Here is a 12,791-nt window from a genome sequence, read left to right as displayed (position 1 = left end):
CATCAGCAATATAATGGCTGCCATTTGTGTTTCTGACATCAGCAATATAATGGCTGCCATTTGTGTTTGTGACATCAGCAATATAATGTCTGCCATTTGTGTTTGTGACATCAGAAATATAATGTCTGCCATTTGTGTTTGTGACATCAGAAATATAATGTCTGCCATTTGTGTTTGTGACATCAGCAATATAATGTCTGCCATTTGTGTTTGTGACATCAGAAATATAATGTCTGCCATTTGTGTTTGTGACATCAGAAATATAATGTCTGCCATTTGTGTTTGTGACATCAGAAATATAATGTCTGCCATTTGTGTTTGTGACATCAGAAATATAATGTCTGCCATTTGTGTTTGTGACATCAGAAATATAATGTCTGCCATTTGTGTTTGTGACATCAGAAATATAATGTCTGCCATTTGTGTTTGTGACATCTGCAATATGTTCAATTCTCGGGCCGACTCTCAATGATGTCTCTCTCGCTGCTGGTGCTTCTTTGATATACCTCTACACAGACGACACCATTCTGTATACCTCTGGCCCTTCTTTGGACACTGTGTTAACTAACCTGCAGATGAGCTTAAATGCCATACAACACTCCTTTTGTGGCATCCAACTGCTCTTAAATGCAAGTAAAACTAAATGCATGCTCTTCAACTGATCGCTGCCCGCACCGCCTGTCCAGCATCACTACTCTGGACGGTTCTGACTTAGAATATGTGGACAACTACAAATACCTAGGTGTCTGGTTAGACTGTAAACTCTCCTTCCAGACTCACTTTAAACATCTCCAATCCAAAATTAAATCTAGAATCTGCTTCCTATTTCTCAACAAACATCCTTCACTCATGCTGCCAAACATACCCTCGTGAAACTGACCATCCTTCACTGATGCTGCCAAACATACCCTCGTAAAACTGACCATCCTTCACTGATGCTGCCAAACATACCCTAGTAAAACTGACCATCCTTCACTGATGCTGCCAAACATACCCTCGTAAAACTGACCATCCTTCACTGATGCTGCCAAACATACCCTTGTAAAACTGACCATCCTTCACTGATGCTGCCAAACATACCCTCGTAAAACTGACTATCCTTCACTGATGCTGCCAAACATACCCTCGTAAAACTGACCATCCTTCACTCATGCTGCCAAACATACCCTCGTAAAACTGACCATCCTTCACTCATGCTGCCAAACATACCCTCGTAAAACTGACCATCCTACCGATCCTTGACTTTGGCGATGTCATTTACAAAATAGCCTCCAACACTCTGCTCAACAAATTGGATGCAGTCTATCACTGTGCCATCTGTTTTGTCACCAAAGCCCCATATACTACCCACCACTGCGACCTGTATGCTCTCGTTGGCTGGCCCTCGCTTCATACTCGTCGCCAAACCCACTGGCTCCAGGTCATCTACAAGTCTCTGCTTGGTAAAGCCTCACATTATCTCAGCTCACTGGTGACCATAGCAGCACCCACCCGTAGCACACGCTCCGGCAGGTATATCTCACTGGTCACCCCCAAAGCCAATTCTTCCTTTGGCCGCCTCTCCTTCCAGTTCTCTGCTGCCAATGACTGGAACTAACTGCAAAAATCTCTGAAGCTGGAGACTCTTACCTCCCTCACTAGCTTTAGGCACCAGCTGTCAGAGCAACTCACCGATCACTGCACCTGTACATAGCCCATCTGTAAACAGCCAATCTATCTACCTCATCCCCATACTGTATTTATTTATTTATCTTGCTCCTTTGCACCCCAGTATCTCTACTTGCACATTAATCTTCTGCACATCCTACCATTCCAGTGTTTAATTGCTATATTGTAATTACTTCATCACCATGGCCTATTTATTGCCTTACCTCTCTTATCCTACCTCATTTGCACATGATGTATATAGATTTGTCTACTGTATTATTGATTGTATGTTTGTTTATTCCATATGTAACTCTGTGTTGTTGTTTGTGTTGAACTGCTTTGCTTTATCTTGGCCAGGTCGCAGTTGTAAATGAGAACTTGTTCTCAACTGGCCTGCCTGGTTAAATAAAGGTGTTCTCAACTGGCCTGCCTGGTTAAATAAAGGTGAAATAAAAATACATAAATTAAAAAATATAATGTCTCACATTTGTGTGTGACATCAGCAATATAATGTCTGCCATTAGTGTTTGTGACATCACCAATATAATGTCTGCCATTAGTGTTTGTGACATCACCAATATAATGTCTGCCATTAGTGTTTGTGACATCAGCAATATAATGTCTGCCATTAGTGTTTGTGACATCAGCAATATAATGTCTGCCATTAGTGTTTGTGACATCAGCAATATAATGTCTGCCATTAGTGTTTGTGACATCAGCAATATAATGTCTGCCATTAGTGTTTGTGACATCACCAATATAATGTCTGCCATTAGTGTTTGTGACATCACCAATATAATGTCTGCCATTAGTGTTTGTGACATCACCAATATAATGTCTGCCATTAGTGTTTGTGACATCACCAATATAATGTCTGCCATTAGTGTTTGTGACATCACCAATATAATGTCTGCCATTAGTGTTTGTGACATCACCAATATAATGTCTGCCATTAGTGTTTGTGACATCACCAATATAATGTCTGCCATTAGTGTTTGTGACATCAGCAATATAATGTCTGCCATTAGTGTTTGTGACATCACCAATATAATGTCTGCCATTAGTGTTTGTGACATCAGCAATATAATGTCTGCCATTAGTGTTTGTGACATCACCAATATAATGTCTGCCATTAGTGTTTGTGACATCACCAATATAATGTCTGCCATTAGTGTTTGTGACATCACCAATATAATGTCTGCCATTAGTGTTTGTGACATCACCAATATAATGTCTGCCATTAGTGTTTGTGACATCACCAATATAATGTCTGCCATTAGTGTTTGTGACATCAGCAATATAATGTCTGCCATTAGTGTTTGTGACATCACCAATATAATGTCTGCCATTAGTGTTTGTGACATCACCAATATAATGTCTGCCATTAGTGTTTGTGACATCAGCAATATAATGGCTGCCATTTTTTGTGTGACATCAGAAATATGTCTGACATTTGTGTTTGTGACATCAGCTTTATGTCTTCCATTTGGTTTTCATTTACATTTTTTGAAAAAATGTATAGCAGAAATACCATATTTACATAAGTTTTCAGAGCTTTTGCTATGATACTTGATATTGTGCTCAGGTGCATCCTGTTTCCATTGATCATCCTTGAGATGTTTCTACAACTTGATTAGAGTCCACCTGTGGTAAATTCAATTGATTGGACATGATTGGGAAAGGCACACAGCTGTCTATGTAAGGTCCCACAGTTGACAGGGCATGTAAAAACCAAGCCATGAGGTGGAAGGAATGGTCCGTAGAGCTCCGAGGCAGGATTGTGTCGAGGCACAGATCTGGGGAAGGGTAGCGAAACATTTCTGCAGCATTGAAGGTCCCCAAGAACACAGTGGCCTCCATCATTCTAAAATGGAAGAAAGTTGGAACCGCCAAGACTCTTCCTTGAGCTGGCCACCCGGCCAAACTGAGCAATCGGGAGAGAAGGGCCTTGGTCAGGGAGGTGACCAAGGACCCAATGGTCACTCTGACAGAGCTCCAGTTCCTCTGTGGAGATAGAAGAATCTTACAGAAAGACAACCATATCTGCAATCTTCTACCAATCAGGCCTTTATAGTAGAGTGGCCAGATGGAAGCCACTCCTCAGTAAAAGGCACATGACAGCCTGCTTGGAGTTTGCCGAAAGGCACCTTTGTGTTTGTGAAACAAGATTCTTTGGTATGATGAAACCAAGATTGAACTCTTTGGCCTGAATGCCAAGCATCACATCTGGAGCAAACCTGACACCATCCCTACGGTGAAGCATGGTGGTGGTAGAATCATGCTGTGAGGATGGTTTCCAGCGGCAGGCACATGGAGACTAGTCAGGATCGAGGGAAAGATGAATGGAGCAATGTACAGAGAGATCCTTGATGAAAACCTGCTCCAGATTGCTCAGGACCTCGACTGGGGCAAAGGTTCACCTTCCAACAGGACAACGACCCTAAGCACACAGCCAAGCCAATGCAGGAGTGGCTTCGGGACTAGTCTCTGAATGTCCTTGAGTGGCCCAGCCAGAGCCCGGACTTGAACCCGATCAAACATTTCTGGAGAGACCTGAAAATAGCTGTGCAGCGATGCTCCCCATCCAACCTGACAGAGCTTGAGAGGATCTGCAGAGAAGAATGGGAGAAACTCCCCAAATACAGGTGTGCCAAGCTTGTAGCGTCATACACAAGAAGACTCGAGGCTGAAATCACTGCCAAATGTGCTGTACTGAATATTGGGTCTAAATACTTATGTAAATGTGATATTTCTGTTTTTCAGTTTTAATACATATGCAAACATTTCTAGAAACCTATTTTTGCTTTGTCATTATGGTGTATTGTGTGTAGATTGATGAGGGGAGAAAAACTATGTAATACATTTTAGAATAAGGCTGTAACGTAACAACATGTGGAGGGGTCTGAATACTTTCTGCATGCACTGTAATGTCTGCCATGTGTGTTTGTTATTGCCTTGTGTGTGTGTGCCTGTTGGTAGGCCCTTGTCCATGTCTCTCTCTGGCTCAGTAACAGGACAGAGAAAGGAACCACTTTAACAGGGATTCCCTGTCTGTTCTCAAGCTAGCACTGCCTGGAAATAGTTTCCACAGTGATGTGATTTGGCTGCCATGGAGCCAGTTACACTGCTGAAGGTTAAACATGTTTAAGGATGAGAGAGAGAGAGAGAGAGAGAGAGAGAGAGAGAGAGAGAGTGAGAGAGAGAGGCACACCCAGGTACCTCTTAAAATATCTCCTCACAGTACCACTTTTACCTCTTGAACATGACGGTGGGTGCCAGCCTGCAGATTAGCAGTAAGCACTCTCAGAGCTCCTGGGGATGTTCAAAAGCGAGACACTGTTCAGTGAGTTCTCTCTCCCAGTCCCTCCCTATCTCCCTTCTTCGGACCTCAGGATAGGCTGAGAGACTGCTCACTGTAGTTTATCTAAGCCAGTTAACACAAGTGTGAGAGTGGGAGCTCCAGCAACACTGTGGAAAATCCAGTAGAATCTGAAGTGATTGAATTTCACTCCCGTAACTCTCATAATAAGCCTGCTATTTACTCAATCCCAAATGAACTACTCGTGTCTACTTTACATGAAGGCTGGAAGACCCTAATGTGTTGTCGTTTGATAATAAAGAAGAGGTTTTTCACTCAAGTTCTTATTATGTGATATTTGAATAGTAATTATGATATAATTGTTGTTGTTTAGAATATATACTGTACTATGAGTATTAGTAATGTTGTTGTTGTTGTCTATAGGAGGTACAGTGGGGCAAACAAGTATTTAGTCAGCCACCAATTGTGCAAGTTCTCCCACTTAAAAAGATGAGAGAGGCCTGTAATTTTCATCATAGGTAAACTTCAACTATGACAGACAAAATGAGAAAAAAAATCCAGAAAAATTACATTGTAGGATTTTTAATGAATTTATTTGCAAATTATGGTCGAAAATAAGTATTTGGTCAATAACAAAAGTATATCTCAATACTTTGTTATATACCCTTTGCTGGCAATGACAGAGGTCAAACGTTTTCTGTAAGTCTTCACAAGGTTTTCACACACTGTTGCTGATATTTTGGCCCATTCCTCCATGCAGATCTCCTCTAGAGCAGTGATGTTTTGGGGCCACCCTGCATATCACTGCTGGCTTGCTTCTGAAGCTAAGCAGGGTTGGTCCTGGTCAGTCCCTGGATGGGAGACCAGAAGCTGCTGGAAGTGGTGTTGGAGGGCCAGTAGGAGGCACTCTTTCTTCTGGTCTAAAAATATCCCAATGCCCCAGGGCAGTGATTGGGGACACTGCCCTGTGTAGGATGCCGTCTTTCGGAAGGGACGTTAAACAAGTGTCCTGACTCTCTGAGGTCATTAAAGATCCCATGGTACTTATCATAAGAGTAGGGGTGTTAACCCCGGTGTCCTGGCTAAATTCCCAACCTGGCCCTCAAACCATCATGGTCACCTAATAATCCCCAGTTTACAATTGGCTCATTCATCCCCCTCCTCTCCCCTGTAACTATTCCCCAGGTCGTTGCTGCAACTGAGAATGTGTTCTCATTCAACTTACCTGGTAAAATAATGGATGAATAAATGTTTTGGGGCTGTTGCTGGCAACACGGACTTTCAACTCCCTCCAAAGATTTTCTATGGGGTTGAGATCTGGAGACTGGCTAGGCCACTCCAGGACCTTGAAATGCTTCTTACGAAGCCACTCATTCCTTTCCCGGGCGGTGTGTTTGGGAACATTGTCATGCTGAAAGACCCAGCCATGTTTCATCTTCAATGCCCTTGCTGATGGAAGGAGGTTTACACTCAAAATCTCATGATACATGGCCCCATTCATTCTTTTCTTTACACGGATCAGTCGTCCTGGTCCCTTTGCAGAAAAACAGCCCCAAAGCATGATGTTTCCACCCCCATGCTTCACAGTAGGTATGGTGTTCTTTGGATGCAACTTAGCATTCTTTGTCCTCCAAACACGACGAGTTGAGTTTTTACCAAAAAGTTCTATTTTGGTTTCATCTGACCATATGACATTCTTCCAATCTTCTTCTGGATCATCCAAATGCTCTCTAGCAAACTTCAGACGGGCCAGACGGGCCTGGACATGTACTCGCTTAAGCAGGGGGACACGTCTGGCACTGCAGGATTTGAGTCCCTGGCGGCGTAGTGTGTTACTGATGGTAGGCTTTGTTACTTTGGTCCCAGCTCTCTGCAGGTCATTCACTAGGTCCCCCTGTGTGGTTCTGGGATTTTTGCTCACCGTTCGTGTGATCATTTGACCCCACGGGGTGAGATCTTGCGTGGAGCCCCAGATCAAGGGAGATTATCAGTGATCTTTTATGTCTTCCATTTCCTAATAATTGCTCCCACAGTTGATTTCTTCAAACCAAGCTGCTTACCTATTGCAAATTCAGTCTTCCCAGCCTGGTGCAGGTCTACAATTTTGTTTCTGGTGTCCTTTGACAGCTCTTTGGTCTTGGCCATAGTGGAGTTTGGAGTGTGACTTTTTGAGGTTGTGGACAGGTGTCTTTTATACTGATAACAAGTTCAAACAGGTCCCATTAATACAGGTAACGACTGGAGGACAGAGGAGCCTCTTAAAGAAGAAGTTACAGGTCTGTGAGAGCCAGAAATATTGCTTGTTTGTAGGTGACCAAATACTTTTTTCCCACCATATTTTGCAAATAAATTCACTAAAAAATCCTACAATGTGATTTTCTGGCTTTTTTCCCCCACATTTTGTCTGTAATAGTTGAGGTGTACATATGATGACAATTACAGGCCTCTCTCATCTTTTTAAGTGGGAGAACTTGCACAATTGGTGGCTGAAAAAATACTTTTTTCCCCCACTGTAGACTACGAGTATTAGTAATGATGAGGATGTTGTTTATAGGAGGAATACTATGAGTATTAGTAATGTTGTTGTTGTCTATAGGAGGTATACTATGAGTATTAGTAATGTTGCTGTTGTCTATAGGAGGTATACTATGAGTATTAGCAATGATGATTATGTTGGCGTTGTTTATATGAGGTATACTATGAGTATTAGTAATGATGATGATGATGATGATGATGATGTTGTTTATAGGAGGTATCAGTGTTCATAAACCCAATTGAATTGATTACTCAGCCTGATACCCAGAATTTGTAGGAAACTGGTTGGAATGAATCAGACGGAGGCCCAGCTACAATTGTCAGGAATGTTTATTTAGAGAGCTCTGCCTATCATTTCCGGCACATTGGTCTATATACCTCACATTTCGTCATAAATGTCCCTCCTCCTCTCAGATATAATGGCAACATAGTTCACAAGTCTTCTCCTACTCATAAATAGTCTGCCACTTGTTAAACAATCTACTACAAGCCCAAGGTCTCTCCCCTCCATTGGCGGGGACAGAATGTCCTGTAAGGAACACAGTGTTCCAGCCGGTCTGACGATAGCTCCATTTGTTTCTAACAAGGAACAGAAAGTCCTTGTTCTAATTCTTGACTAAAACTACACACATTAGATTTAGTGTTATGATTCTAATAAGATTCATACAATCATACAGTGACAGGATAGTATTCTGTCAGTTATAGTTCTACGTTAAATGTTTACATCATTTAGTCATTATTCATAAAAAAAATCCCATAACAATTAGTAATGATGATGATGTTGTTGTTGTTTATAGGAGGTATACTATGAGTATTATTAATGATGATGTTTATAGGAGGTATACTATGACTATTAGTAATGATATTATTGTTGTTGTTGTTTATAGGAGGTATACTATGACTATTAGTAATGATATTATTGTTGTTGTTGTTTATAGGAGATATACTATGAGTATTAGTAGTAATGATGATGTTGTTGTCTATAGGAGGTATACTATGAGTATGAGTAATGATGATGATTGTATATTATATTATGTGATATTAGTTGTTGTCTATAGGAGATATGCCATGTGATGTGTGTATATTAAATAATGTGATATTAGTTGTTGTCTATAGGAGATATGCCATGTGATGTGTGTATATTATATAATGTGATATTAGTTGTTGTCTATAGGAGATATGCCATGTGATGTGTATATATTATATAATGTGATATTGTTGTTGTCTATAGAAGGTATACTATGAGTATGAGTAATGATGATGATTGTATATTATGTTATGTGATATTAGTTGTTGTCTATAGGAGGTATGCCATGTAATGTGTGTATATTATATAACATGATATTGTTGTTGTCTATAGGAGGTATACTATGAGTATGAGTAATGATGATGTGTGTACATTATATAACGTGATATTGTTGTTGTCTATAGAAGGTATGCCGGTGCCAGACCAGCCATCAGAGCAGGGAGCCAGTCTGCTGAGTCCAGGTCTACCGTCATCTAATGGAGACGGATCAGACGGGACAGAGACCACCTCCGCTATCCTGGCCTCTGTCAAAGAACAGGTACTGTAGGTCTGTCTGTCTGTCTCTCACTGTGTGTGTGTGTCCATATCAGCAAGTGAGACTTAAACACACTGATCTGTACTTGGAACACACAAACGTACACGGTGTACTATGAATTATTTGCTGTAGAACCTGCTGCTGGAGCAGATATCAGTATTCCAGTCCTATGCAGTTGGTTCAGGACAGTCCATGTTAGAAGTCAATATTGAATGTGTAGAGGAGGAATCAGGAAGTAATGTCGAGACAAAAAAGTCTATGACTAGGGTCGCGGTAGTCTTTGACAATTTTTAGGGCTTTCCTCTGACACTACCTGGTATAGAGGTCCTGGATGGCAGGAAGCTTGGCCCCAGTGAGGTAAGGACCCTAGTCATATTGCCTTGTGGTTGGAAGCCGAGCAGTTACCATACCATACATCTAGAGTTTTCTCCCTCTAGTTGCACATTTAACATGCTGGTAGAAATGAGGTAAAACAGCATTAAAGTCCCCGGCCACTAGGAGTGCAGTCTCTGGATGAGTGTTTTCCTGTTTGCTTATAGCCATATACAGCTCATTGAGTGGAGTCTTAGTGCCAGCATTGGTTTGTGGTGGTAAATAGACAGCTACACATAATATAGATGATAAATCTCTCTGTAAATAGTGTGGTCTACAGCTTTTCATGAGATACTCTTCCTCAGGCGAGCAAAACCTCAAGGCTTCCTTAGATTTCGTGCACCAGCTGTTGTTTACAAACATACATAGACCGCCACCCCTTGTCTTACCAGAGGCCGCTGTTCTATCCTGATGAAAAAGATTAACACCCACCAGCTGTAGGTTAATCATGTCATTGTTCAGCCATGACTTGGTGAAACATAAGATATTACAGTTTTGAATGTCCCGTTGGTAGGATATACATGATCGTAGTTTGTCTTATTTTCCATTGATTGCACGTTGGCTAATAGGACCGATGGTAAAGGCAGATTACCCGCTCGGCGTTGGATCCTTACAAGGCACCCAGATCTTCGTCCCCGATATCTCTGTCTCTTTCTCATGCAAATGACAGGGATGCGGGTCTTGTCGGGCGTCTGAAGTAAATCCTTCCCATCTGAATCGTTGAAGAAAAAGTATTCCTACAGTGCGGGCTGAGTAATCGCTGTCCTGATATCTAGAAGCTTTTTTTCGGTCATAACAAACAGTGGCAGAAACATTATGTACGAAATAAGTTGCAAATAACATGATAGTTGGCTGCCGTTTTATGGTCTCCTATCTCCTCCTCCGGCGCTCTGACTTTGCTGGTAGCTACTTTATTGAGAAAAAATGTACTTACTATAACTGTGATATGTGGTTGTCCCACCTAGTTTTTGCATGGATTCCGTGACGCGGTTAGCTTTTAACAGCTTAACTGACAGGTTAAAGTCTGCTTGAAAGAGCCGCTAAGCTGCTAATATTAGCCATTAAGCTAACAAAGTTACTCCCAGATGTGTTTTCCGATTGATCCCTCTTTGTCTGGAGAAGTAAATGAAATCCAAAAAAGCGCTGTAGGAGCTGTATCTACTACGCTTTGTTTCGGGACAAATTGGATCCCTCAGAGTTCTTATGCGGCAATTGTTTGCTTGCCGAGGATTATAGGCTCGAGGTGGCTTCCTGAATCACGCAGGTCGCTAACCTACGTAAGAAACTGGGGATGAATGCACTAACTGTAAGTGACTCTGGATAAGAGAATCTGCTAAATGACTAACATGTACAGTGTAAACAGGGTACCTTCTATCTAGATACGTTATTGCAAAGAGACACCGGAAAGAGATCATTGTGTGTGTGAGTTTTAGGTGTCTGTGTGCAGTTTGTGTGTGTCTGTACAGTCACACAACTTTGTCTTTGTGTTTGAGAGAGAGAGAGGAGTCACAATTGAAATCAATGCCCTAGGCCTCCCGAGTGGCGCAGCGGTCTAAGGCACTACTTCTCAGTGCTAGAGGCGTCACTACAGACCCGGGTTCGATCACAACCGGCCGTGATCAAGAGTCCCATAGGCGGCGCACAATTGGCTTTAATTGGCTCATCGTGCTCTAGCGACTCCTAGTGGTCAGGTGAACTGTATTTCCTCAGAAACACATTGGTGCAGCTGGCTTCCGTGGGTGTTAACCTCTTAGTGATCCTTTTAGCTGGATAGATTTGACAACATCCAGTGAAATTGCAGAGCGCAAAATTCAAACTACAGGAATATCAATATTCAACATTCACGAAAATATATGTTACACATCAAAATACACCTTAACTTCTTGTTAATCCAGCCGCTGTGTCAGATTTCAAAAAGGCTTTACGGTGAAAGCAGACCATGCGATTATCTGAGGACAGCACCCCGCAAAACACATGAAAATCAGATTTCAACCAGGCAGGTGCGCGACAAAAGTCAGAAATAATGATATAATAAATGCCTTACCATTGAAGATCTTCTTCTTTTTGCAATCCCAAATGTCTCAGTGACACAATGAATGGTCGTTTTGTTCGATAAATTCCTTCTTTATATCCCCCAAAATGTCCATTTATTTGTTGCGTTTGATTCAGAAATACACCGGTTCCAACTCGCCCAACACGACTACAAAGTAAGTAACTAAGTTACCTGAAAAACTTGGTCCAAACATTTAAAACAATGTCCCTAATCCAACCTCAGGTATCCTAAAATGTAAATAGTCTATCAAATTTAAGACGGGATAATTTGTTTCCAATTCCCTAAGAAAAATAACACGGAGCGCGTTCCTGTTCACGTGCAACAAAATAGTAGGGACCTTCAGAGTGACACATGGAATGAATATCACTACTTCTTCATATCTCAAAAGAAAAACATCCACCAATTTCTGAAGACTGTTGACATCTAGTGGAAGCCATAGGAACTGCAAGCAGGTTCCTCATAAATAGGGGTTCCCATAGAAAACTATTGGGTAATCCTATGACCTCAATTTATTTTTTCCCTGGATGGTTTGTCCTCTGGGTTTCGCCTGCCAAATCAGTTCTATTATACTCACGGACGTTATTTTATAGAGTGTTATAGAGTGTTTTCTATCCAAATCTACCAATTATATGCATATCTTAGTTTCTGGGCCTGAGTAGCAGGCAGTTTACTTTGGGCACGCTTTTCATCTGGACGTCAAAATACTGCCCCCTAGCCTTAAGAAGTTTTAAGAAGCGTGGTTTGGCGGGTCATGTTTCGGAGGACGCATGACTAGACCTTTGCCTCACGAGAGTTGCAGAGATGAGACAAGATTGAAATGGGTGAGAAAAAAGGGTTAAAATACAAAAATAAATAAATCAATGGCCTGGGAAATGGAAGTCTCTGTATGTGTTTGTGTCAATATAGCTCTGAGTTCTCTCCCCTCACATTCAATTAAAATTAAAAAGTTCCCTTGCCTCCAGGATAAAACGGTATTCTTTCATGGAACACATTCCTTTGAGAATCATTCAATAGGGAGATTGAATAGGGAGATTGAATAGGGAGATATTTCTGGGCCTTGAACAATGCTTTGACTGATAGAATGTTGATTCACCACGGGTTGTCACAAAGACTTTGCCAAATCATTGTACATTTGTAAAACATTTTATACGTCTGAGATTTGTATTTTGTCATATGTAACCTATAGGTCAAGGGCAAAATAAGTTGGACATAATGAAAAGCCTTTCCTATTGCTAAATCTGTATCCAGAAAGTAATGAGATTGGAGGGGGACGGGGGGGGGTTATATTATAAAATACATGCAA

Source organism: Oncorhynchus tshawytscha, linkage group LG29, assembly GCF_018296145.1.
Source record: "Oncorhynchus tshawytscha isolate Ot180627B linkage group LG29, Otsh_v2.0, whole genome shotgun sequence".
NCBI lineage: Eukaryota > Metazoa > Chordata > Actinopteri > Salmoniformes > Salmonidae > Oncorhynchus > Oncorhynchus tshawytscha.
This window is presented reverse-complemented; position numbering follows the sequence as displayed.